The 24903-nt window shown below is 39.3% G+C and overlaps 1 protein-coding gene across 4 annotated transcripts in view; it reads left to right on the plus strand.

Annotated features, from left to right (window-relative positions):
• RARB (retinoic acid receptor beta) overlaps positions 1–24903 on the plus strand; it is a 320997-nt gene that overhangs the window by 21114 nt on the left and 274980 nt on the right. The window contains exon 1 of one of the 4 annotated variants that reach the window (XM_068674403.1): positions 4680–4699. The exons of the other annotated variants lie outside the window; for them this stretch is intronic. The gene's annotated coding sequence lies outside the window, so the exon portion shown is untranslated. Of the gene's footprint in view, positions 1–4679; positions 4700–24903 lie in introns of those variants that run through there. 4 annotated transcript variants of the gene reach the window in all.

Here is a 24903-nt window from a genome sequence, read left to right on the forward strand (position 1 = left end):
ATTCATATTGAAATGCCTTTGAGTAATGAAAAACAAAACGGTCTGTTCAATACCAGACTGCATACTCTTCAGAGGACTTGAGGATGGTTTTTTAACCTGTGTTAGTGATGAAGAAAAGTGAATTGTTTTGCTCATCTGCATCTGATTGGAAACATGTTATATTAGGTCTTCACAAAACAGAAGCTGTACAGAGCAAGTACCTTTGTCCCGAACCTCTTCAGACCCCTATCAGGACAGCTTGCTGGGAGGGCAGCCAGAAAGCCTCATGCAAAGCTGGCTGAGTGATTTATTGCCTGCTGTTATTAAGCAGACTTATGGAAGCTTTTGGTTAAGGTATGTCTTTCACAAGATTCATGTGTACTTAGATAATTCACACATTGTATTTGGTAGATAACAGGAAAAAGGAGCCATCATTTTTCTACAGAAGGATTTAGCAATGATGTTCAGGGGTTAAATGCACAAAGACAACCATATTCTCAGTTATCTATTCTTCATCTTTTCACTGTCCAGACACAAGTTCTCTTGGCTACAAAAAAAAAAAAAAAAAGTTGAAATGAAAAGACTTTTTGTGTTTGTTGTTTTTTTCTTTGAGTTGATAAGGTTCATGCATTTTCATGTTTTTTACATCTCAGTCATGTGGCTGAGAAACTTTAATTTTTAAATGAAAGTTGAGATGGGTAGGTAGTTGATAGTACAGCAAAACCTGTGGACTATGGAAATGGCAATTTGTTACATGAAGCCTGAAGGAATAAGTTATGACTGTGAGGTGGTAATCCAGTGAAGAAAGGAAGCTACATTCTTGCTCTCCATCTCGCTTTTACATCTAGCAATTTATCATATTGATCTACTCTAGAAAACAAGTAACTATTTATTCCTTCTTTAAGATACTCAATTCAAAATTGCTTCTCTTAAATTTTCTGTGATGGTGGGGTCTACATTTTAAGTTACTGGACTGCTTTGCTTACCTAGTTTCAGTAACATTTGTGGTTTATTACTTGTTACTGCCCTGATACATTAAAGGTGTGATGATAAGCATTAGGGAGGTGGAATGTATTCCCTCCTTAGATGTATTCAGATGCTGTGTTTATAACAAAAGAAATCAATGCTATTTTTGCTTTGGAAAGCTATTTCTTAAGTTAGAAATGACCATCTGATTCTGTGCTTTTAGAAAGAAAATATTCCCATAGGAGTATTTCTGAATCACCGATTCGGATGATTTTAGATGGAGGCACAATAGCTGAAGTAAGCAAGGACAAGCTGCTAAAAATGTGGAAGAAGTTTTAAAAAAATTGAGAAAGGAATCTAAATTTAGTGCTATCAGCTATAAAATTGTGTCTGACCCATTGGAGCAATTTCTTACTGAAGGCTGACTGCAACCTAGTGTAGCAAAGAACTCTTAAAATCACAGAAATAGAAGTGCTTTCTTTATACATCTTAGGTACATTTGTGAGCTGACATTTAGATGGATATGGGTTTTGTGGGGGGCACTTGTGAGCTCTTAGAAGCGTTGTTTGCAGGATTTTGAGTTTATATGACTGCCTTCTGGAGCAAACATTTTTTTCAACGGGAGTGAGTTTCACTAGTATGTAGTATTTCAAGCTGGATTATTGCCCCACTAAGGACTGAGAAGAAAGCAGATGCATCAGTTGTTGTTGGTAACAGCAGCCAGACAGGCTTAGGGAAGTATTTGAGAATTGGATGATTTACATCAAGCATGATCTATCCTTTACTTTCTGGGTTATATTGCTGGCTCTTGTAATATTCCACTCTGTTTTGTATAAAATCTCTTGCAATAGAAAGGTTGTGTTGGATCATAGGCTGGCTGGGGAAGAAGAGGCACTTCCCTCAGAAGAAGAGGCAAAGAAAGGTACACAAGGTGATAGACTCTAGTAGATTTTCTCTGGTTATGAGTATACAGCTAGGTCTGATAAAATAGTTAAACCAGACTATTATTTTGTGCTAGAAGTGTCTAAGGAGATGATACAACTTACGCGTAATACAAAATGAGTTGAAGGAAGGCTAAGGAACTCCAGGAGTGTCCAGCAAAGCTTGGGGAATAGATACTATGATGACAGATAAAATATTGCAGCTGACAAATGCAAGTAAAATCTTCCAAGTACATAATTTGATCTAATTGCATGTTGCTGAATATTAAATAAACTACATTTGCTGCAGAAAAAAAAAAAAAGTTAGGCTCTTAGAAAATGTTCATTTCTTTTTAAAATTATTTTTATAAAAGATTAAAAGAGCCATGATTCCTGGATAGTAGTAGTTACCAGAGGTTCACATCATGATGCTATATAACAGCAATGCTGCACTTGTTCTGCAACACTTAGGAAAATTCAGTAAAAAACTAAGGACTGCAGGATAAACAGAAATGATTGGTGGCATCTGAAGGAATTCTCCATGACAAGGTACTGAAAGAATGAGAGCTGGCATAGGCGAGAGGATGAGCAGTCGCGGGGAGGTTTGTGTGTAAGTAAATCATGTGTTTTAACTTACAGCAAGAACAAAGAACTACCTTGAAAAGCAATAAATGGAAATAACTGACTGAAACTTTTTTTTTTTAAATATATACAATCCATAACTCAGGAAATTGTGGCAAAATAGGTATCTTAGTCTAAATGCATAAATTAAAAACGAAAGACATTTAAATTTGTGATTAGAACTTAAATATTAACATAAGTTGTGTTAGGACCTTATGTATCCCCCATTCAAGGCACAGATAGAAAGAAAAAGAGAAACAAAAAAAAAACCACAAGTTTACAATGGTCGTTGTGTACTTGTGCATTACAATAAATATTTCTCCCCTGTGGTATGAGTCCCTATTAGATTAGACAGACCACAGATCTCCTTAGTCTGACTGTCCGTTTTGATTGTTGTTGGTTTTTCCAGGAGTCTTAAGTTTTTATGCATCTCCAGTGCAAGAAAGTATGCAATTCTTTTATGAATACTGAAGTCTCAAGGTCCTAGTAATTTTAGAGAAGAAACAGCCCAAAAAAAACGCAATTCCTCTCCTGTGAATAAGCACTCAAAAAAAAAAATGAATAAAGGAGGTCTCTGATAAATATCTGCTGATGAGCGTTTGTCTAAATGAGAGAGTATTCATGGAAATGTCCTCAAGGAAAGGAGATTTAGAGTCATACTGAGTAGCAAAGTCAATCAAGGATTCACTGTACAGTTGTCAAAAGTACATTGTGGAATGGAGCATGTACTCAAATGTATGCACGTGTTAGCTGAGTTTGGATTTTCATTCTTTCCATGAAAAAATGACACCGATTTGGATCAGTCTTAAATCCCAGCCTGTGTTGTAGCTTGTGTATTCTGAAACAAAGTAGGTGTGTGGAAGTTATTCAAGTCCAGTAGCTGTTATGAATATACATATATATGCTTCTCCCAGGGCAGCGAGCACAAGCAGCTGCTGCCCATTCATAAATATCCTTATCCTTCCTATATGTAATGGGACTCAGAAGACATCCCTGTTCTCGTGGCTCGGGCTGCGTTTGCAGTGAAACTGCATATATTGTGTAGTGTGTAGTTACAGTTTATTGCATTTGCTTTTGTTATGGTTTCTTCTGGGTAATCAGCATTTCAGCCGCAGCTCCCTTTATTTGGAAGCTGCAATGCTCGTACAGAAGAATCTGATTTTCTTTTCATGAGGAAAAACCAGTGGAGTCACAAACAAGTGATTGCACCAAAGCTGTATGGAAATTTGCTGAGGGTGGAAGTAGAGGTGTGTCCTTCCTTAACGCAAAGTTCCCCAATATTCCTTCATAGCTTTTCATCAGTGTTCTGGGGTTGTAGCTCTTTGTGTGTTGGAGGATTTTACATTCACACAAGGTGGAACTGCCTTAAACACACACACCATTTCCATCTTGAAAATAAGGGCAAGTTAGGTGATGCATAATTTTTCTGCTTATTCAGTGTGAGATCTGGGTTTTGAAAGCCAGGTCTGACTCTAGTTGTAAGCTCCTGTTTCCTGTCCATGTGTTCATAAATACTTACCGAATGTGACTTGCTGCTGAGATGATGTGGCTAGACCTAGACCCTGGGGTTGACCAGCTTAGCAGCATGCTTTTTGAAGTAACATCCTTTAGAAACACCGTCTTCCTTTCACTTTTAAACACGTAGGGTGATTTTCTCCTCAGAAGGTGATTGTGGGTGGAAAGCTGTAAAAATGGAAGGATGCCACTGCAAGAGATTATGGTGAACGTTCTCCCCTGTGCGTGTGTAACTTCTTTTGGTGTTAAGGGAAGCTGTTCTCACACTGAGGATAGAATAGAGCCTTTCATTAGGATCAAAGAGCCAATCAAGGAAGACTTTTAAAATATATATGTATAGGAAAAAAGCCTCCTGCTGCTCCAAAGCAGTTCCCTTTGCAAAGCACAATGAGCACAATGGTAAATGATGTTACTTCTGCAGTCATTGTATTACCAGGGGATATTGTTTATGCTGTTGCATTTATTGAGACTTGCGAAATTCAGCTCTGCTTGATGAGGTGGGCCAGTAGTATTGCAAAAGGCAGCGTGCCGTGCTGGTTTTCTGCTGGCTCAGACCTCGGATGGTTTAGTTGGATAGTTTTCCACGGCACGTCACTGCTGACCAGCCCCTCCGGCTGTGGAGCAGGAAGAGTAGTGAGGGCTGTGCTTCAGAGGGAGTGGAAATGCACTGGGAAATACATCTCTGACAGATCTTCCTGGTAAGTGCAGTAATTCCCGTCTCATCTTACAGGGTGTATTTAAGGCATAACATTGCTTTTGCTTACTCCGTGTTGACTGAAGAGGCTGTAGCGTATCTGTGGGATCCTGTTTTGTGTTTGAATGGTAATAAGCCTTTTAGTACAACATTGCAACGCCGTAAAAATAAAAACAAAACCAAAAGTTACTTAATGCTTTTTGAAAACTCTGTTCTTCATGAATAGACAAATCCATCTTGCATAACTTTTTTAATGGCATGCAACAGCACGTTAAAGGAACTCGGGGATATCACTGAGAATTTCCCTTCTAACAACTTAAATTTTTCTTAATAAAAATACCGGGGAGGCAGTTTGAGTTTGTTTTTTGGTTTCAGAGGAAATTTCAGTGACAGATGTTGCAAATACTTATGCTATTTGCTGAAAAAAAAAAAAATGTGTATTATGCCAGAAATAAGAACTGCATGAAGAACTGGAAATAAATTAAGTTGTAGGGGTGATGTTGCAGTAGGAATATCGATCCCGTTCAAGAACATGTACATATGAAAATGATTTTAAGCTCATGTGTTCTTCATTGGTTTTAACAGAACTAATGGAAAACCTAGCAAAGTAGGTATCTGAGTGCTCCCATGGCTGTGGCCACATCAAAGTGACTTTTCATGATAGGGTAGCGCAAGCCTAAAGGGTCCAGCTATATATATATATATATGTATATATATATATATATATATATATATTTTTTATTTATTTATTTTTTTTTTAAACAGGCTGAGAAGTAGCAGAACCTTCTTAGGATGTGAGTCTTGCTTGGGAAAGCTTTAGAAGTTCGCAGGTGAGACACCAGGCTCACCAAAAGAGGGTAAGACAGGAGGGGAAATAAAGGTGGCGGTGTTTCCCAAGGAGCTTTTGTTTCCTCTACAGATCTGTCCGCTCAGTGCTGTCTAAATTCCTCTAGAAAATGTGGTGTCATTTGTGATTGTAAAACACAGTTCTATGTCAGATGATCATAATATATAGTCTGTGTGCTTTCAGGTGGTGATTGTGAGCTCTGGAAAGGGACTGAACTGCTTTTTGAAGCAAACTGTAACGTGAGGATGCTCTGAAAGATGGTGCCTGTGTGCCCTGTGCCACCTCACTTCATTTGATGGGGTGCATTACATCTGTGAAGCACTGTTTGTGCTTTCCTTACTTCTTGCATGTGCTGTCAGGGTAGGTAACAAGACAGCGCAAGGTGATTTGAAATGTTCAGGCTGCCACTGACATTGAGGAGCCCCTGGATTTTTTTGTTGCATGTCATTTTGCTGCTGGTATTTCTGGGATGTGCTTCTGCTCACTGAAACTTTGGGTTGCGTAGAGTACACACAGCTTCTTCTTGCTTGTTAATAATAAAACTTCCGTTACTGAAAATGGAAAACATTAGCAGAAAGCTGTTTGTTTTTTTGGCCTGGAAAACCATTCAGTTATTTTCATGCCTCACCTCGAGTACTGTGTGCAGTTCTGGGCACCACAGCACAAAAAGAATGTAAAACTGTTGGAGAGTGCCCAGAGGAGGGTGACGAAGATGGTGAAAGACATAGAAGGGAAGACGTCTGAGGAGTGGCTGAGGGTACAGGGCCTGTTCAGCCTGGAGAAGAGGAGGCTGAGGGGAGACCTCATCGCAGCCTACAGCTTCCTTATGAGGCGGAGTGGAGGGGCAGGTGCTGATCAGTTCTCTTTAGTGACCAGTGATAGATAGGACCCACGGGAATGGTGTCAAGCTGAGGCCAGGGAGGTTTAGGCTGGACATCAGGAAGGGGTTCTTCACTGAGAGGGTGGTCACACACTGGAACAGGCCCCCAAGGGAAGCAGTCACTGCACCAAGCCTGGTGGGGTTTAAGAAGCGTTTGGACTGTGCACTTAGTCACATGGTCTGAATTTTGGGTAGACCTGTGCAGTGCCAGGAGTTGGACTCGATGATCCTTGTGGGTCCCTTCCAACTCGGGATATTCTGTGATTCTATGCATGTATTCAGTTTGGCCTGATACCTGAAGTCATCGGTGCAAAATCAGGTTTATGGAGCTTTATGGCACAGTAGGGGTGAAGTTAATTTCTGTAAATGAGCATTCAAGATTATTTTCAGCACCAAAGAGTGCCCTGAATTTCCTGAGAATTTCAAAATTAATGTTTGTTGAAAAATCCCTTGTGTTGGTGCTGTTGTGAATATTAAAACTACTTTCCCATTACACTGACAGGCATCTTTTGAATTATCATAATCTGAGTACTGTTTTTAAAAAAAAAATTTCCATGTTCTTTAGTTAAATATTTAAGATGTTGTGAGGTGGTTTGTGGTTATCTAAATGGAATGAATTTGTGTAATGATTTATATATATGATCAGAGGAGTGAGTGACCTTGTATATTCTGAAATAAGCAGTAACACAGCTAATTAAATAATGATTGTCATGTGGACTGGGCCATGCCAAAATGTCTAGCGATTTGCATGTCAGATATATGAAAGCTCTTTAATAATGGGAAATGATTAATTAAAAGGCTGTATGTTTGCAAGAAGGAAGTAAACTGAGCTAAACAAGCTCCTTTATCTTTAGTGCTATGTTAGAAAACACAAGAATACAATTTCATATGTTTATTTCAAATTACTTAAAGCATCGACATTCAGGGTTACTCAACATTCTGGTCCTCTTTAGATTTCAGAGTGAAATCTGAAAAAACGTTACTTCATGTTTTAGGAGAGGAACTAAGACAGTTACTGGCTATCTGCACCCTGAGCATGTTATTCATCCGTATATAAAACACAATACACACACACACGTAAATATATATGGGTGAATAAATGTGTCTTTATATATATGGATGAATAATATATACATAACATCATAAGATATTAAATAGTAATAGATAATATAATAATACATTATATTTATAGTATTTTCCCCAGATTAGACACCTTGCTTAGGTCTGGTTCTCTCAATTGTATTAAAGGTGTTTCATTCTACTCTTGATATCTTGACAGTGTAAAGGTCTTAACAATTCCTTTCTTCTACTTCAGTGATGTAAAATAACCTTAATAAAAGTGAAAATTTGTCTTAAGGTTTTAGGTTGTAATCTCCTTTGTGTTTAAAAGTCTTTGCATCCTTTTTCATGATTTGTCTCTATTAAAGGAACGGTCTAACTGTAGGAAGGATGCGCATCATTCATTTACTCTGAGGCTAATGTTGCTGTTTCTCAGCAAAAATGTCATTTGTGTCACTGCGTATTGTGCTTTTAAATAATATTTAATTCTGTGACCGCAGTTCAACATGCCTTCCCAATTGTCCATTAACTCTCATCTTTGAGCAGAGGCAGATTTTGCTGTATAGATACTAGGAAAAATTAGAACTGGGAGAGGTTTCAGAATTATGATAAATTGTATGTTTGTCTCCTATTCTATCATTACTTTTAATAATTTTAATACCATGCAGCCTAAGAGGTGAAAGTCAAGACCTGAAAATAGGGAAGGGCTGAGGAGAGGAGGAAGAACAAACCTTTGCATACGCCAAGATGCAGGATTGAAAGTACTGTAAGGTTCTGGCACCTTACCACACAATTGCTCTCATTTAGTCAGCAATGAGTAATTATTAAGTATGAGTTGAACATCTTGGGTCTGTTCCATTTCTTGTCACAGCAAACCAGCTTTCATATTCAGCTGTTGTACAGCCCTTGGATAGAACAGTGCTAGTCATTTTAGAAAAATTTGAATTGTCTGGACAAGTTAAAACATCATCTTAACACATTCCGTCTTCCACCTTTGAAACTTGTGAGAGACAGATCACATGGAGGTTTCAGCAGCCAGCAAGCTGCAAGGAGGATTTGAATAAAATAAATGAGTAACTTGAATTAGCTAAAAGAGTAAGGAAGGCCCATGTACTTTGTTGCTTTAAGGAAAACTGCAGATTTTTTTTTTCCTCATCTCTAGCTGTTTTGTTTCTCAGTTTTTTTGTTTGTTTGTTTGTTGTTGTTGTTTGTTTTTCCCAGTGGCCTTGATGCCCTTTCTTATATACCTGTTACGAAACTCATTGATGATGACATTGCAAACATGTAGTCCCTCTGCAGCTGCCAGCTCAGTCCAGCAGATCCTCCCTCTACTCTTCCTTCCCACATGCTCGTGGCCTTGGCCTGCCTTTTTTTTAATCGTATGTGGAATGCAATGGTTAAGTTTCTCTTCAATACCTGTTAACACATTTGATTCCTTTCACAACTGTCAGTTTTCCAGCTTTGTGAAGCTTTCACTGTAGGCAAATGTTGCACATTTGGGGCTCAGTCTAAGATTCAAAATAAATTTTATGTCAACATACATTTTGTTCACACATTTAGAGCAGCTTACAGTTTTTTAAGGATGGATACACCTAACAATAAAAGGTGCAGAGCATCAAAAGGGATGGGTTTGGAGCTGATCTGAGCAATGGTGTTCACTGAAGATGGTTTTACCTGTTTATCCCAGCTCAGTGTTTCATCCATATCTCCAAATTCCTTGCTTTTCTACCTTTATACGTCGCCCTGTTATTTTCTTTGGCTGAAATCATTAGTGAGTTGTCACAGCTCACTCTTAAAAGTGATATGTCAAATGCCAATTTGGTTTGTTTTGTTTATTTGACTTGCTTAGATTCTTAACCACAGGGAGCGGGAGTTTGTTTAGAAAAAATAAGTGAGCTTTTATGTTTTTGAAGTTGCATGTAAAAAAGGTTTTTTCTGGAATAACCAACAACTACTAACAACTGCTTTGAGAAATGTATAGCTGGTTCCATTTTTCAGTGGTTATTCTGAAACCTAATGGTGATCACATCACTTTGAAGTATGTTTCCTTAATGTATGCTCATTGATGGCTTCAGATTTTTCTTTTTCCTCCCTAAATAATGCTGTAGCGAAGAGTAAAGTTGTTGGCTGTAAATAGAGGCTATATACTTTGCAAACAGTTTTTGCTGCTACACACATGGTGGCCTGCGCAAGTTTCTCTGATCTGTGTGAAAGCCAGCCAGGCTTCCTGGGGAAGCTGTGAGCTCTTCCAATGCCACGGAAGCTGTGCTGGTGTTCAGCTCATCATTGTCACTGGAGGATCTGCCATACGTGTTTCATCTACATCATATAGTGTTTCATCTACATATGTCCGACTGATTAATTATGGATTCATTAATAAGTAACAGGCACAACTGTTGATCCTGAAGGCTTATTTCCAGGACTGCGATAACCTATTGCTGACGTGTAGGCAAGGGCTCTGATGCTCTCCTGGTTTCCTTCTGCTACCTGCTGGTGTTAACCATTCCCCATGGGTGGTGGTGGGGTGCCCGCTGCCAGCCCTGAGGGTGGTGCCGTGCTTGAATCAGGTACAGATTTCCTAGGCAGGAACTGGTGAAGGAGGCTGAAAACTTAGTCTATAGATTCTTAGCAATGATGGGTTTTCATCCCTGAAAAATTATTCCCTGGTAGCACAGGGTGCATTGCTTGCTGGAGATGTTACAGAGGTGTTCCTGTCCAGGGGACAGCTAAAGCTTTAAAAAGAACATGAATTAATGCAATATATCATGAAGCAGTGTTCAGACCTGTGTGTTAACAATAGCTGGCGTGTTGACAGTGGGTTTTGGTTTTACCTACTGTATAGATTTTCACGGCTAAAATTCAGCCAAAGCGGCAGCCCTGGGACTTTGCCTGTTGTTGAATGAGAACTATTCTGGTTTGTACTGGCGCTGACAGATACAGAACAGAATAACCCTGCTTTGGGGATAGTAAGCAAGCAAGCACACCTTCTAGGCTACATCTCCATTTCCTTGCTATCCTTATTGTAAGCAAGATTTGCATACTTAATTCTTTTCACTTATTGAAAGTCATATCCCTTTAGGTTTGACAGCTTTCCAAAGAATATTTTAGATTTCCCACACTGATTGTGGGCCATATGTTAGTGCTAATTATATAAATGAGACATCATAGAATGGTGACATGCTTAAATGTTCAGTACTTTAAAGAATTATACAAATGAATGCTAGCTTGGGTAAGTGCTGGAAGAAGAAAAGAACAGCAGGCTTTGAGTGGATGTTAGTAGCTTGTTATGGGTATCCATTGTCTTTGTCTGTAAGAAGTTGCTGACACTTTGCAGGCTTTGTCAAGCTTCTTTAAGCTGCCATAGCTCAGGAAAAAAATCATTTCCTTTTTGCACCTATGGATATGCCAGAGATTCATCTTATGTCAAACCGTATGAAATATTGAATGCTGGTAGCCTCACGGTGCTGTTACAAGTAAACATTAAGCGTGGGGCTGTAGCTGGGTGTTTCTGCACTTCTTGTGCACTGTGGATGTTGCTCTGAGGCGGGATGTCTCATGTACAATTTATTTTTGGTCAGTTAACAAAGGAATTAACTATGAAAGATAAAGGTGAGGGGGAAAAAAGAAACATTTAGAAGGTGAGAGCTATAAACTGAAAGCTTAAACACAAAGGACATGATTTTATAAGGTGGTTTTCATTAACAGTAATGGGCAAGTGTGCTGGGTATTATCCATCAAGTTAATTTTTCTTTTTAACTAGAATCTTGTTGAATTTATAAAAAATATAGTACATGTTAATGCTGTTATATTTTTTTTTTCTCCCGAACTATGATGCATAAGATGGTAAACATAGTGTCACAGAAAGTGGATTGCTCAAAAGTTCTGCCTTCGTAGTTAAAAATGAAATATGTATGCAGGCTATGCATGCAGGGCTGGTAAGCCAAAAATTATGTCTGGTGTAAGCTATTTCTGTACATCTAGTTTTAATGCTGATGTATATTTAATTTCCTGGCCTGTTTTCCCCACAGCAAGATGTGGCTGTCTTCCACTGAAGTCAGTGCCTGAATTCTGCAGCAGCCCAGCTTGATGCTTGTGCTTTGCCTCTGAAGTGTGGTGTCCAAGGCTTCAAGCAGCAGGTCAATTTAGTCTGGGGGAAAACCAAAAAATCCACTCTGCTTTGGAGGGGTGTTTCTGTGCAGGGATTCTTTGTGGGACTGTAAATGGGTGAATTTATAGTTTCAGTGGCTGTGGCTGCAGTTTCTTTGCTATGCTGGAAACAGGATCATACTGCATTTTTCTCTTGCATACAGGCATAGCCTTCAACACAGTAGTTTTTTATATTGCTTATCTACTTAAACAAGCATAGGAAGGCATTTCCTTAATGTATCGAATTGTTTCATAATTAATTATAATTGTACTTTTGGCTTCCACTTCTAAGACCTGACCTAGACCAGTTTATTTCTTTCTTGTCAGAACATGTTTTGAAAATGGAATCACAAGAAGCGATTAGTAATAATCTTGCTGAAAAATTACTCTGCATAGTTAATTCTGAGATGCTTTGTCTGTGAAAGATGAGTATCATTTAATTTCAGATGGAAAAGCACACAGAGCTTGTAAGTGGAGTTTGAGAAACTTGCATAGGAAATCTGTTTCTGGTTTTACTTGAGTTCAATTTAACAGCTTTGATCGTTAGTACCAGTAAGACAAGAGGGAGCAATAGAGAAAAAGCTTTGGATTTGTGTATCAGCATAAAGATAGGAGTGAGCAGACGTGGAATCGAGCTTTGAGATACCTGCTGTTCTGCTAGTTTATATTATCTAGTCAACTAAAGCAACTTTTCAGTGCTGGAGATACCAGAAGACTTTTTTTTTTCCCCATTAGACTTATGTTCTCTTGTGCTGTTTTCTGTAATTTGTGTAATACTGTAAGTTCTTACTGTTTTATCAAAGGGTAGCAGATTGTTTTCATTTTAAATGAAGAAATCCCTTCAGATTATACATTTTCTGCTCAGCTGCAGACTAACAGTTTTTTTTTTTTTTTTCCAGTCACAATTGTAGGGTATATTGCCAGAAGATAATCTGTTCCCTCTGTGTCTCAGTCATGCTTATTACCTTTATTTTATTATATACTTTGAGCCTGTGAAATGATTTCTTAACTGCACTTAAAGATAGTTTGTGTAGACAGCAAAATTGCCGCTCCCGCCCTCAGGATCAATTTGTAACGTGCTTTTATATAAATATTATGTGCTATACTTTGATATTGTTCATCGTCCAGAAGATAACTGCAGTGATGAGTCTTATTTAAGAAACATGATGAAAACTGAGTCCATATGGAATTTGAAGGAAAAGGTACTTAATTAGCTGTGATCTAATGCTGCCGTCCTTTTTCTAGCAAGACTGCTAGTGCCCCCCGAAGCTTGTTTTTGCAGGAGGGAAATACTGGTTTTAGTACAGCCATTTATTAAATGAGTTCTGCTTTTTGGGGGAGAGAGAGCAGTCATGAAATGAGGATTTTATAAACTTGGACTGGCAATTATAAATTAGTGTCTTGTTCTCTAAGATTCACAGAGGAGGGAATGGGGGAGTAATCCAAGACGGGAAGTAAAAGAGATGGTGGTGGAAGTTCAGGCTAAGAAGTTGAGAAAGGGGAGGAAACATTTCACATGATCCTGAAAAGATGGAAGGAAAGAGAAAGGGAGAACTGTCAGATTACAGAACAAAATGAGTTGCAAACTGGCAAGTCATGAACCCAGACGTACCGCTCTGTTAACACTGGTCTGCTTATCTTTTCTTTCCCTGTCTTTTTTCCTCCTCTCCTATCCCATCACCTATACCAGAAAAACAGTTTACTAGAATGAGATCGTGAAAGGGCTAAGCACTGCAGCTCAGAGGTGTCTTAACATCTTTATGTTGACTGCCTTATGTACATTTACTTAGGTTACCAAGGAGATACTCACATGTGTTCAGTTATTTCATTACCGTCTTTCGACTTTACGCTAGGTAAAAGCATCATCAGAGCCACAACAGAGCACTCCTTTTTGTACCTGCACGAAATACCTGGATGGGAAAACAGGGTATGCCTAGGGAAACCTAATGCCTGATAGCCCCATAATTGGGTTGCCGCACACCATTCTTACTGCACTGTTTTTATACCTTTTCACCTGCTGAATGGGTGTCAGGTTTTGAAACGTTAGCACGTGGAAGCACCAGCCTTTGTCACCTGAGCTAAACAAAACATTGTAGACACTGGAGCCAGACTCTAGGGGAACAAATGCTGTGCAGAATGCTGCCAAACAATGGCTCAACATAAGATACAGCAAAAATTCTTAAGTATTTGTATTTTTGTTTGTCATTAGGTTTGGCACAAATAAAGACACACTTTCCCAGTTTTGTATTTGAGATATGAGCAAGATTTTTAATGTCTCCTCTGTTAATTCTAAAATCCCAGTTTCTGTTTTTTTATCCACATGACTTTCCTTCCAGTTACTTTCAGATGCCTTACTACATGTTTCAAGATACTCTCACCCAGTGTAATGCTCTATCAGATATAAAGGAGCCTTAAAGTGATCAAAAATTCCCACTCCTTAATGACTGCTGGAATGATATGAAATCTGTGTTGCTTCAGTGCTGGAAGTCCTGCTAGCCTTATAAATATTTGTGGCTTTGATTCCTGTTTAATGTAAAGATTCTTTATATTTCTTGGCAGCATAAATGAGCTTTTAAATAGGTGCAATTGTAACTTGAACCGTAGAAGCATGCAGCTGAGGCCCTCGGGTAGGTGGGATCAGAGCCAGTGCGCAGACTTGGGTCAGGCGCCGTTTTGTGGGCAGCCCTGAGCAAGGTCTGACCTGCTCTGCTCCATCCCAGTGCCTTTTCTTCTCTCTGCTTCTCTTGCTGGATGCAAGGATGGTGTTTATTCAGATAGAGACACGCTGCCTTGGGTTGGGTCAGATGCGGGGGCCTGGCTGAAGCTGTGCCCCATCCTGGGCACCTGCTTGTCTCCATCTGCTGGGCTTCCTGCTTCTGCCACAGGGTGAGCCCTGCTCCTCCTCAGTTCCCTGGGGGGCTGTCTGATATAAAACAGTGTGTCCAAATACATGTGCCTTTGTGCACGTGCTGTCAGTTTCCCAGAAAGCTTGGTTTCTGTGTAGGATGAACTAAATGCTGGGCGTTTGCATCGCAGTACATCTGGGACTAAGAGTTGTTGCAGTTTACTTAAAAATAACTTCCACCCTTGGTACCTGTCCTGCAAAGCTCTCGACTCACTGCCGTTAAGTGTTCTGCAAGCTTCAAGACCTACATTTTTATTCTCCTTAGGGTTGTCTTTAATGTATGTCTCGTGTGAGTTGGAACATCAGTCTTGTCTTAGGTCTTCAAGACTAAGCATTAATTTTAACTGGGGGTTTCCACAGAACTTGACTAGTTGAGCTGGTGCTTTGCTTTTAAAAGCCAGTACAAGTCATTTGTAATTCATCCAGAAAGTGCCTCGCCAGAAATGTCAAGTGATGAGCCATGCTAAAAGTATGACTTTTGAGTATTAACATGTTGTAGTAATTGCAATTACAGTTTAAGCTCCTTTGTTAACCATGTATTCTTGAGACAACATAGTACAGGGCACGGTTGTTTCCACGGGATGTGATTTGTCACATGCTTTTTCTCTTCAGATGGGAGCTTTAAAATGAAGTCTTCTTACAGATTGGTTAAGACTGCCCTTTCCTGTAAAACCGCATGGAGCCCAGTCCTGTTGCGTGGGTGTGATGCCATTTATTCCCGTTTCCTTCTGTAGAACATGAGGAACAACAGCACCTAGAAAGAGGAGAGGAGGAGTGGGAGCCCGGGACAGAACGAGCAGGAAGAGTTTGTGCCCACTGGAACCAGTTCCTGTCTGAGAAGGGAACCCATAAATGTTACCTCTGCCTGGGAGGTGTTTGTATGCACAGCCTCCTTGGGAAGCATCTCCTCACCTGGATATGGTCCAGAGGATGACAGTGGGGTAGTCACTACCACCACGATCACTTACTAGGAAGCTCTGCATTGAAACTAAGGAGTCAGCACAGCTATTGACTCAGGTAGTTAAGTGTCACGTAATTTAATAGAAATCCTGTTTGTCATTAAAAGAAATTAACTTGAAAATCATGCAGAAACTACAACATCAGAAGATCAGAAGGGCCCTGTTGCCTGAGACTACAAAGCCAAATGCCAAGAAATAAGAAAATAACAAATCTAAGGTATCAGCAACATGAATTTGGTGCAAGCAAGCAGGATTTTTGGTTGTAGCTGTAATGGATAATAAGCTGTTTAAATGACCAAAGGACTGGGACTTTCATCGTAGTTTACTCAGAATATTCAGTGTATTTTGTTCACTTCAGCTTCTCAAGTAGATCCTTATCTTGTTTACACTGAAGTATTTCATCAATGGGAAAGGCTGGCAGCACTTGGATATCCTAGCAAAGTTTGGTACCTCTAGGCTGAAATTAGGAGCTGGATTGATGGACATTCTGTCGTGATGATGGGTGCCTGATCAATGTGGTTTCTAGATTTGGCAAGGAAAGCACATGTAGATGGCCAAGCAGCGGCTTCTGTGGTATTCACCAGCTGCTTAGAGTTAAGAAGTGGTGTACTCTGCTATACCTGCCACATTTTTTGTTGCCTGTAATCAACTTATAACGACATCAGATTTAATTTTTAAGGATCCTGCCTTACTGGGTTTAAAATATTTTTTAGGAATATGTTAATGGCAGGATTTTTTTCGTAGACATGCTGTATTGCATTGATTTACTGTTCAGTTGTTGGTATAGATTTAGAAATATGCTACTTCTACCACACAGCAGAATTCCCATATGTAAAACTGTACCTGATTGGATATCTTTTATTTATATATTTTCATTGATTTTCTTTATTCTGAGTAGATTTAAAGATGCCAAGCATAAATGCACAGAGCTGCAAAGCTCTGGACTAAGTGGTGTGTGAAGAAGGTGATTTTTTTTCCAGGGGTTTCTTATAACCTAGATGCTGAATTTGCAGTGAAAATGGTGAAGCACTGGACTGTAAAGTCAGATTCTTGACTGAAGTCCCCCAGCATCTCAGTAACAACAATAAATAAATAATAACAGCTGTAGGGGGGCTTGGAGATGGGAACACGTGTGTGTTTGTGTATGTGTGCATGATAAAATCTGTGTATCCAAAGATTGACTTCTCTGCTGAGTCTCTTTTTTGGGGGGGAAGGGAGCTAGAAGAAGGCTTTGATTTCTTGCAGAAATCCATAATTAATCCAGCCCTTTCTGTTGAACTTGAGGTGTGAGTTTAAAAAGATGACTATTTACACATCTTGAAGGAAAATAATTCCATTTATGAACAGGTAGCAAAAAAACTGTTTGTTTTTTCAGCACTCCAATAACTAATTAACTGATCTCAGTACCACAGCTTCCAAGCCTGCTTACGGTCTCAGCCTAAACCAGATTTAGTTTGGCTTCCTTTAAAGGCCAAATATTCTAGTTTCTGGGGAAGCAGAGGTGTTGCGTTATTTTATGCCTAAACTTTATTTTGGAATCCTGAATGGAATTACACTGTCTGATAGCAATGTTAAATATGAAGCAAATTGAAAGAATTAATACATTTGAATATTAAATACTTGTGCTGGGGAACAGACTTGCAGCGTTGGCTGCTTATCACAGCAAAATGATTTATTTGAATGGTTCTTGTCGCTCTTGTATGAGCAGTGAAAGAGGTGTTGAGTGTATATGTAAGGTCAGGACTGTTTAAGTCAGACATTTTTTTAAAAGCGATTAGGTATCTAACTGTGGGGTGGACAGCACTTTTTGAAATAACGAAGCAGAGGTTACCCAGCTTCTCAGAATAAAAAAGATGAATTTACCCTAATCTATTGAGCTTGCCTTTCCTCATATGAAATGTGTTCTTGCATATCTCATTCGTGACTTTATTTTGATATATGACCACTGATAAATTAAAACCTGTATGCATGTGGTTGCTGTAAATCATCTTCTGGAAAGTCTTGACCAGCAGAGGGCTTCTGTCCCTGGGAAATAATCCCTTAGTGCGAGAGCGGAGAGCTTTAACCGAGCACACTTCTGCACTGGCTTTCCATCTCTTGTGGTCCTGCAGACTGCCCAGTTCTCTGCAGTCGTGCAGGAGCTCAGAGCCACCCGTGTTCGTCTTATATAGGTTATATGTGATGCAGTGTGATCCCTTTAGGGTGGGGGAAAAATGCAGTCAGTCTGTAGGAGCACTTGTTATGGTGTTCAGATGGTTTTTTTTGTTGTTGTTGTTGTTTTTGTTTTGTTTTGTTTATTTGCAGAGATTTAAATGTGGGGACGAGGTGGAAGGGAGGGATGTTTCCAAGATCTTTGGAGTCTGCCTTATAGGACAAATATAGTGTTGGGGGCCGACTTACCAAGCGGTCTGTCTGATCTTACACCAGAGCAAAGCATTTTTTCTTTTCCTTCTGCTGTGGCATCTGATAAATCCTCGCTCTGCTATAATTTGTGTCCTTAGCCCTGTGAAAGGTGTTTATGAACATGGGTGCGCTCAAGCAGATTTCTTTAATGACAAGAGGACTGATTTTAGGCGCTGCTAGAAATGTATTTTGAATCCATCTTGCTGCCTCATTACAGAATATGCTTCTTGACACGTTGTTTTGCATTTTACCTGGCAGGCATTAGTCTTTCTCTTGGCTGGGTTTTGCATTCCTTTTATCTGCTTTATCTAGAACTCTTTGTTGCTTATTCCGTAGCCATGATGCGCTAAACAGCCTTAAGTCGAATGTTGCCACATACACCTCTAAAAATGCCATTAACTTGGCTCGGTGCTGCGAGCCACCCAGTCAGAACTGAGCCTTTCAGCTGGGTGACTGGCAGCATATGGAGAGACAACCTCTTTTGGACACATTTGGTTAAAAAGATAGCGTTTGTTCTGCCTCCCTGTGTTCAGCGGTGCCTTTTTTTTTTTTCCCTCGGCAGAATTGGAAGATAATAGGATTTTAAAGGGTGAGTAATTGACCGACGACCACTTCCAGCCGCAGCATTTTTCTTCATATTGTGTGGCCTCAGTGCGAAGGTGAGGCGCCGTCTGATTTCTTATTTCCACAGCTCGCTGCACTAAATCCCCTGGCAGCGCGGACAGGCTGCTGGCAGCGCTGGGTAAACAGAAAGATATGCAACTGTTTCGGGTGCTTGTTTTTGCTCTTTAATTGCATTGTGTATCAAAAGGGGTAGTGTGCATTACCAGATGTCACAGTTGAATGGAATAGTTGTAAACTTGATTTTTATTTCCAACACTGATACTAAATTTGCTGAAAATCCCAAATATTTTATCTTTTTCTTTCCCTTTATCGAGAAATAAGTTTGTTTTTTGTTTTTGTTTTTGTTTGTTTTTTTCCCCCCCCTGCAGAATTGTCTTTTTGGTGTAGCATTAATTGTTGGTGACTGCTGCAGAAGGATTAAGGCTAGAGGTGACAGAGTCTTGGGAGCAGGGCTGAGTAAGGGCTTTTATTGCTGAGAGAGGTTGGGGAACTTACAAGGAAGATGGCAGTAATAGTTTAAAGCTTCGTTCACCGTAGGGGAGTTTTGCAAGAAGGAGTCAAATGTTCTAATCACCCAGGAGGGAGTGAATGAACACTTTTTACGAGGATTTATTTTTTATTAGGCGGCAGTGGCTGTTTCCCTGTTTTCATTTCATCTTTTCCACTTTCTAGCATTTTTCCTCCTCCCTCTCTCCCTTCTCTCCATTGCTTCTCACGTGAGGCTGGACGGCCCTAGCAGTAAAGGACCATTTGATGAGTGTTTCCCTTCCATCCCCCCTTGTCTAATTTAGCAGGGAGCGCTCTGGAGGTGGGTGGCAGCCCTCTCATCTCAGTGGGGTTTTAGGTGGACTTGGCAGCTCGCTCTTGTGGTGGCTTTTGCACAGTTGTAGACAAAAGGTAGGCGTATGGAAAAAACAGGGGAGCTGGAATAAACAGAGCCAGCTGAGCTTGGAGTCAGCCTAGCAGCAACTTGGTTGAAGTAGTGCTAAAACCCTGTCTGGGGAGTCTTACTGCGGTTTGGGAGGCTTATTTACATGATTATTTAAATACGCTTTACATTGACATGTGTACAAACCCGTATCTGTTCGTTATCCTAAATGTTGAACTAAGCATGTCTGGGTAGTTTTGCAGGAGGTCCTATTGGTTATCGTAAGGCATGCAGCAGGTACAGGACTGAGGTTTTAAATGGGCACCAAGGGTGTCAGAAGTTCCAGATTGTCCTGGTGGTATCTGCATTAGTGATACGTAAAGCCTGCACATGGTAAATACAATCTGAATGCCTTATGCCTCTTTGGAAATAATTCAGAATAAATAAAAGCACTCGCGGCTGAACAGTTCAGTGTTACGGTGGAAAATAACCAGAAAGCACGGTACTGTAAAAATGTTTGATAATGGTTGAACTTTGTTCTCTGTGCGTCCCTTACCTCAGTGAGTTACTTGCTTAGTTTAAAAGGTCAAATAAATTAAAAGACAAATTAATGTTAACATGTTGGTGAACTACTTACTGGCTTTAATTGTAACTGTAAAAGCAGATACCCCGAGGCAGATTTAAGCAGGAGCAACTAACATTGTTATGATAGCCTCAGGAAGCAAGTGTAACAGACAGGATGTTTTGTAATAAAACTGTAAAACAATTAAAATAGCTGCACAAAGCATGCTGCTTTTTAGCCTGTCCAAAGGAAAGGGCTGTGAAGGGAGTGTCAGCCAGCCACAGCATCATAGTTGTTATAAATTGCCATCTACTTTTGGAAGGGGCAAAAGATGGATAACAAAGTCGACAAGTAAATACATGCTACATAAATATGCATAAATCCATTACCATCTGCCACATTGTCCAATTTGACTGGGTTGTCTTTCTGTGTCTACCACATAAATCAGTTTAAAGCAGTTTCCCTCAAGCAATATTTTCAGTAATGAACGGGTGAAAGATCTGCATTCTTGGGTAGTGACTGCAGTCCTGGTATATAATACAGAAAATACTGTATTTACCATTTTCACACACAAAAGAAAAAGCTGTAGTAAAAAGATTTATTTGGCCATGCAGCTACTAAACTTTGCATGAGTCTTTGGAAGCCAAGCCAGGAAGTTATATTATCAGGCATTTTGCTTGGCTAGGAATTTTTACTGTTTTATTTTATACAGTCACTACTGCAGAGAGTAAGTACAGATTAGAAATATCAGTCACTAAAAGTACTGTTTTTGCATTCTAGCATTATGAGCGTTTTAAAATAATTTTTCATAAGGCTTCATTTCTTGCTTGGTAAGCAAACATAGCTCACAGTACCACTGTTTATTCTTTGTGTCATCACTGCGATATGTCTCAGTTTAGGTCCAAGTAATTTTATTTTTCTGTCCAGTACATGCATAGCACACTTACATTTAATCTTATATCCAGATGTGGCCTCTGTCTCTTTAGATACAGCTTGTATGATTTTCCTACATCCTGTTCTGGATTTCTCCTAATAGCTACGAGTATAGGATCGCTGTGCTCTGCTGCACATTCATCTGGGCTTCGTTTCTTTTACACAGAGGCTGCTTTACACTGTTCTGGCAACGAAATGGGGCCTCAGTGAGAATGAGACTCAAGACCCAGCTGTCTTGTCTTATTTTTTATGACTTACCAAATAGATTGCACCAGGATGGATTTTTTTTTTTAATGTAAGAAGAATGTATTAAAACAGGATTGATTATTTCTCTATTTATAGGTTAAATCTCTTTTTAAAAAGTGAGTCTTTTTACATATATTTGTTCCTTTTTTTTCACTCCCCAGTTTAGAGATTTAGAGATACTATTGGAAGTATTTATGGTTGGGAGATTAAGGGTATATGTTAGGACTTTACATCAAGATCTTCTTTCTGGTAAGAACTTTCATTGTTAAAATACTGATTTACGATGGGGGAAAAAAAAAAAAAAAAGAAAAGATAGGTTTTCTTTAGCATTCCTACAAAGAAGCTGACATGAATTTATATACAAAACAACTTGATAACCTGACTTCTCTCTGCAGATATTTGCCTAAGTAAGTCAAAGGTGAAAAATCTAAAATGACTGTCAAGGTGCTTCTGTGGAGCTTTTTAAGTCTTTTTAAATGGAGCTTTTTTTTCATTTTCCCTCTTTTTCCCCTCTTTTTTTTTTTTTTTTTTACAGTATTTTTATAATTATATAGTTGGATGTCCTTTAGTTGGTTAGCAATCTAACTTTGGATTTCTGTTCTAGAGTCACACAGGTTGGAAATGTAACTTCGTTAGTATATTTTTACTTAAAGTAATGTGTAGGTAATACTGAAACAATTTTTCTATGTGGTAAAGTTTTATAGTGTTAGAAAAATGGCTTCAAAAAACCCCCACAACTTTACCTCTCGAGGTAACAGACATTAAATGTTAAAGCTACAAATGAATCCACTTGGAAAAAGCATGTAAGAGTAGGATTTGTTTCACTTCAAATTAGCTGTCTAAACATTAGATGTCACAGTCAAGCTGGTTGCCCAGTCTTCTGGTGCTCAGCCATTGAAGAGAATGGGGCCCTCAGAGAAATCATCGCATCTCAAGAAAAGTGACTGTGGAAGGTGGGATACATTTCCTGTTGGAAGGTAGGCTGGCTGTACTGGCTGGGATGGGAGCCTAAATTTCTTGACTAATTTGTAGTTAATTGATGCTATTTGCATTATTCCCATCCTAAGTGGTAAGAGCCTCAATAGCACTGCATAAATCTCAGCTGATCTTGATATGGGAGGAACAGTGTGTTTATAATTTTTTAAAATCTAAATTTTAAAAATGAAATATTCTACAATATGCCAGTCTTCACTTGGGTTTTGTCTTAAGTCTATCTTCCTTATCAAGTGACTGATACATAAAATAATAGACCAAAGTGTAAAGGTTTATTTGAGAATCGCCCTTTCCTGATCTTAAAATCACTCTTTCATCAGTTCTGTGAGTTAGCTGGTTTCCTTTGAGCATGCCATATGCATTTGGAGGAGAAAAGATAGACTTGCATATCAAGGCAGGAAACCTTCCTTCTATTTCCAGCTCTGCCACAGGCTTCCTGTACGACCAAGGAACTGATCCTGCTGACCTGATCTGTCTTTTTGTAAAAAAGTAAATTAAAAAGGAAAAAAAAGTTGTTTTCATGTGTAAGTTTGTAATGCAGTATTTTTGTTACTAGTTTTCTTGTTCATAAGATCGATACTTACCTGTCTAGCAGGATCTTAAGTGAATTAATTTTCCTGCCAGCTTCAGATGCTCTCAGGTAGGATGCTGTATGCGTGTAGAAAATAACTTTCAACTGTTACTGCACTATTAATCCTCAAGCAAGACTCGAGGAAATCTGTGCAGGGCACCTACCTCTGAAACTGTCATGCTCCCTGGCCTTGATAATGAAGTAAAGAGATAAAACCCTCCCTAGAAATGAGGCGATTTGTTATTATTTTCGAGCAGCGATGGCAGGAAATAGGAACAAAACAATTGCTCTGAAAACAATTTGAATGTTGCTCCAGACAAATAAAAGACTGAGGCAGTGGCTGACCTCTCCTGACAAACAGCTGGAGCCAAAAATGGCCACAGAGTTGTCGCTTAAGGACTTAATGGAGGAGATCTTTCAAATCAAAGAAACAGTAAACAAGGTAGATGGAGCTTTTACAGAGGTTAAAATTGAGATAGCTCAAATGAAAGCCAGGCTAAATGAAATTAAAGAAAAGGTGAATCAACAGCTCCGCGTGTGTGAGGATGAATTGCTTACGTTAAAAGAGACTTCTAATCAAATCAAGTTTCTGGAATGATCTTTGAGGAATCAAGAGAATAAAAGGAGGAAAATCAAATTTGGGACTGGGTACCTAGAAAAGGCTTGAAGGACATCACCCAGAGGGAGGTTTTGAAAATATTGCACCGGGGCTGATAAAAGTGAACATCGAGAGGCCTTTGAAGTGGAAAGGTTACACCTGTGCTTCCTCGGATGTGTGCAGTAGATGTCAGCCTTTTATATTCGAAATGTTGCGTGCTCCTCATCTGCAGCAGATGATAGTGGTAAAGTTTCCTGCTGTTCGTTTTCAGATCCTTCTCACTAGATCTTAGCTTGACGCAGGCTATCCGCAATTGACAGTTTTACAGCCTCCGTGAATGTGGGGCCTGATTTATAAGGCCCTAGTAAAACGGGGACAGGTTATTGAATGACAATACAGCAATAACAGGATGAACCAGTCAGACTGTCCTCAGATTTAGGAAGGTGCCATTTCCCTACCAGTAATGAATGCAAAGACGTTTTGTTTTGCAGAGCCGTGCTCGCTTCTAAAATGCAGTGACCTACTTAGGAATTACCGTGAGTGATAGGCTAGATTATCCGTGTGCTATTTTAAGAAATACTGGAAAAGAGTATACAGGAGGATATTCCTCTGGTAATTTCCCCATTTCGGTATTGATTCTGCCAATGTAGTGAAATATGGAGGGTACGAGGAGAGGATGAGACATTACAGTGCCTGACTCTTCCCTGGCAGAACCTTACATCAGCAGGAAAATTAAGGATACTTCTGTAGAAGCAGCTTGTGTCGTGCCAGGCATTTGACAGTAACATGAGTTTGTTCTAGGGTTGAGCCTCAAATGCTTAGTTTGCAGCTAATTAGGACAAATACGCCAATAATGAGAATGGGAAAGGACACCTCTTTGCAGTTCTGCAGAAAGGAAATGTTGGCAATATCGAAGCAATAAAACAGTAAGATGAAAGTCTTAAATTAAGGTGGAATTAACGCAGCATTTGTGTTGTTTCTTGTCTTGAACTAACCACCAGTTGCCATCCTGATAAGGATACTTAATTCAGGACGGGGCAGTTTAACATGCTTTTTTTTTTTTTTTTCCTCCTTAAACATTTCTAAATGTATGCAAGAATCTTCATTATTCCTTTTCTTACATATTTCCTTTTAAATACCTTCTTTATCCATCTAAAGTGGGTGAACTGAATTAGAAGAAGCAAGTAGTGGTTAAAGCGTTTTAGTAACTGTGATCAAAATTATGAATATTTCATTAACTTGGCTTCCATTTTTGTGTTCGTCTTCGCTCTTCATGATTCATGCTGAAGTATGTATAACTCTGTCCTCGATAAAATCTACATGTATAACCATCTTAGTTCTAGATATTTTAGCCAGAGAGAAGAGGAAGTCCTCAAGTGGCAAAGAATGGAGAACAATAGTCAATGAGTCCATGGAGACAAAGGAAAAGTCTTGGAGGAGCTGGTACTTTCCGTGCTTCTCTTTTTGCAGTCATTATTGTATCTTCCTACAAACTAGTAAGAATAATGAGACCAGTTAGTGCTATTGTTGAATATGATTCTAGTGGGAAATATTTTCCCCATTGGATCAAATTGAAAGCGTAGCTTGGGGATTTAACAGTTGGGAGATCTGTTG

Source organism: Anas acuta, chromosome 2, assembly GCF_963932015.1.
Source record: "Anas acuta chromosome 2, bAnaAcu1.1, whole genome shotgun sequence".
In the NCBI taxonomy this organism is placed as follows: domain Eukaryota; kingdom Metazoa; phylum Chordata; class Aves; order Anseriformes; family Anatidae; genus Anas; species Anas acuta.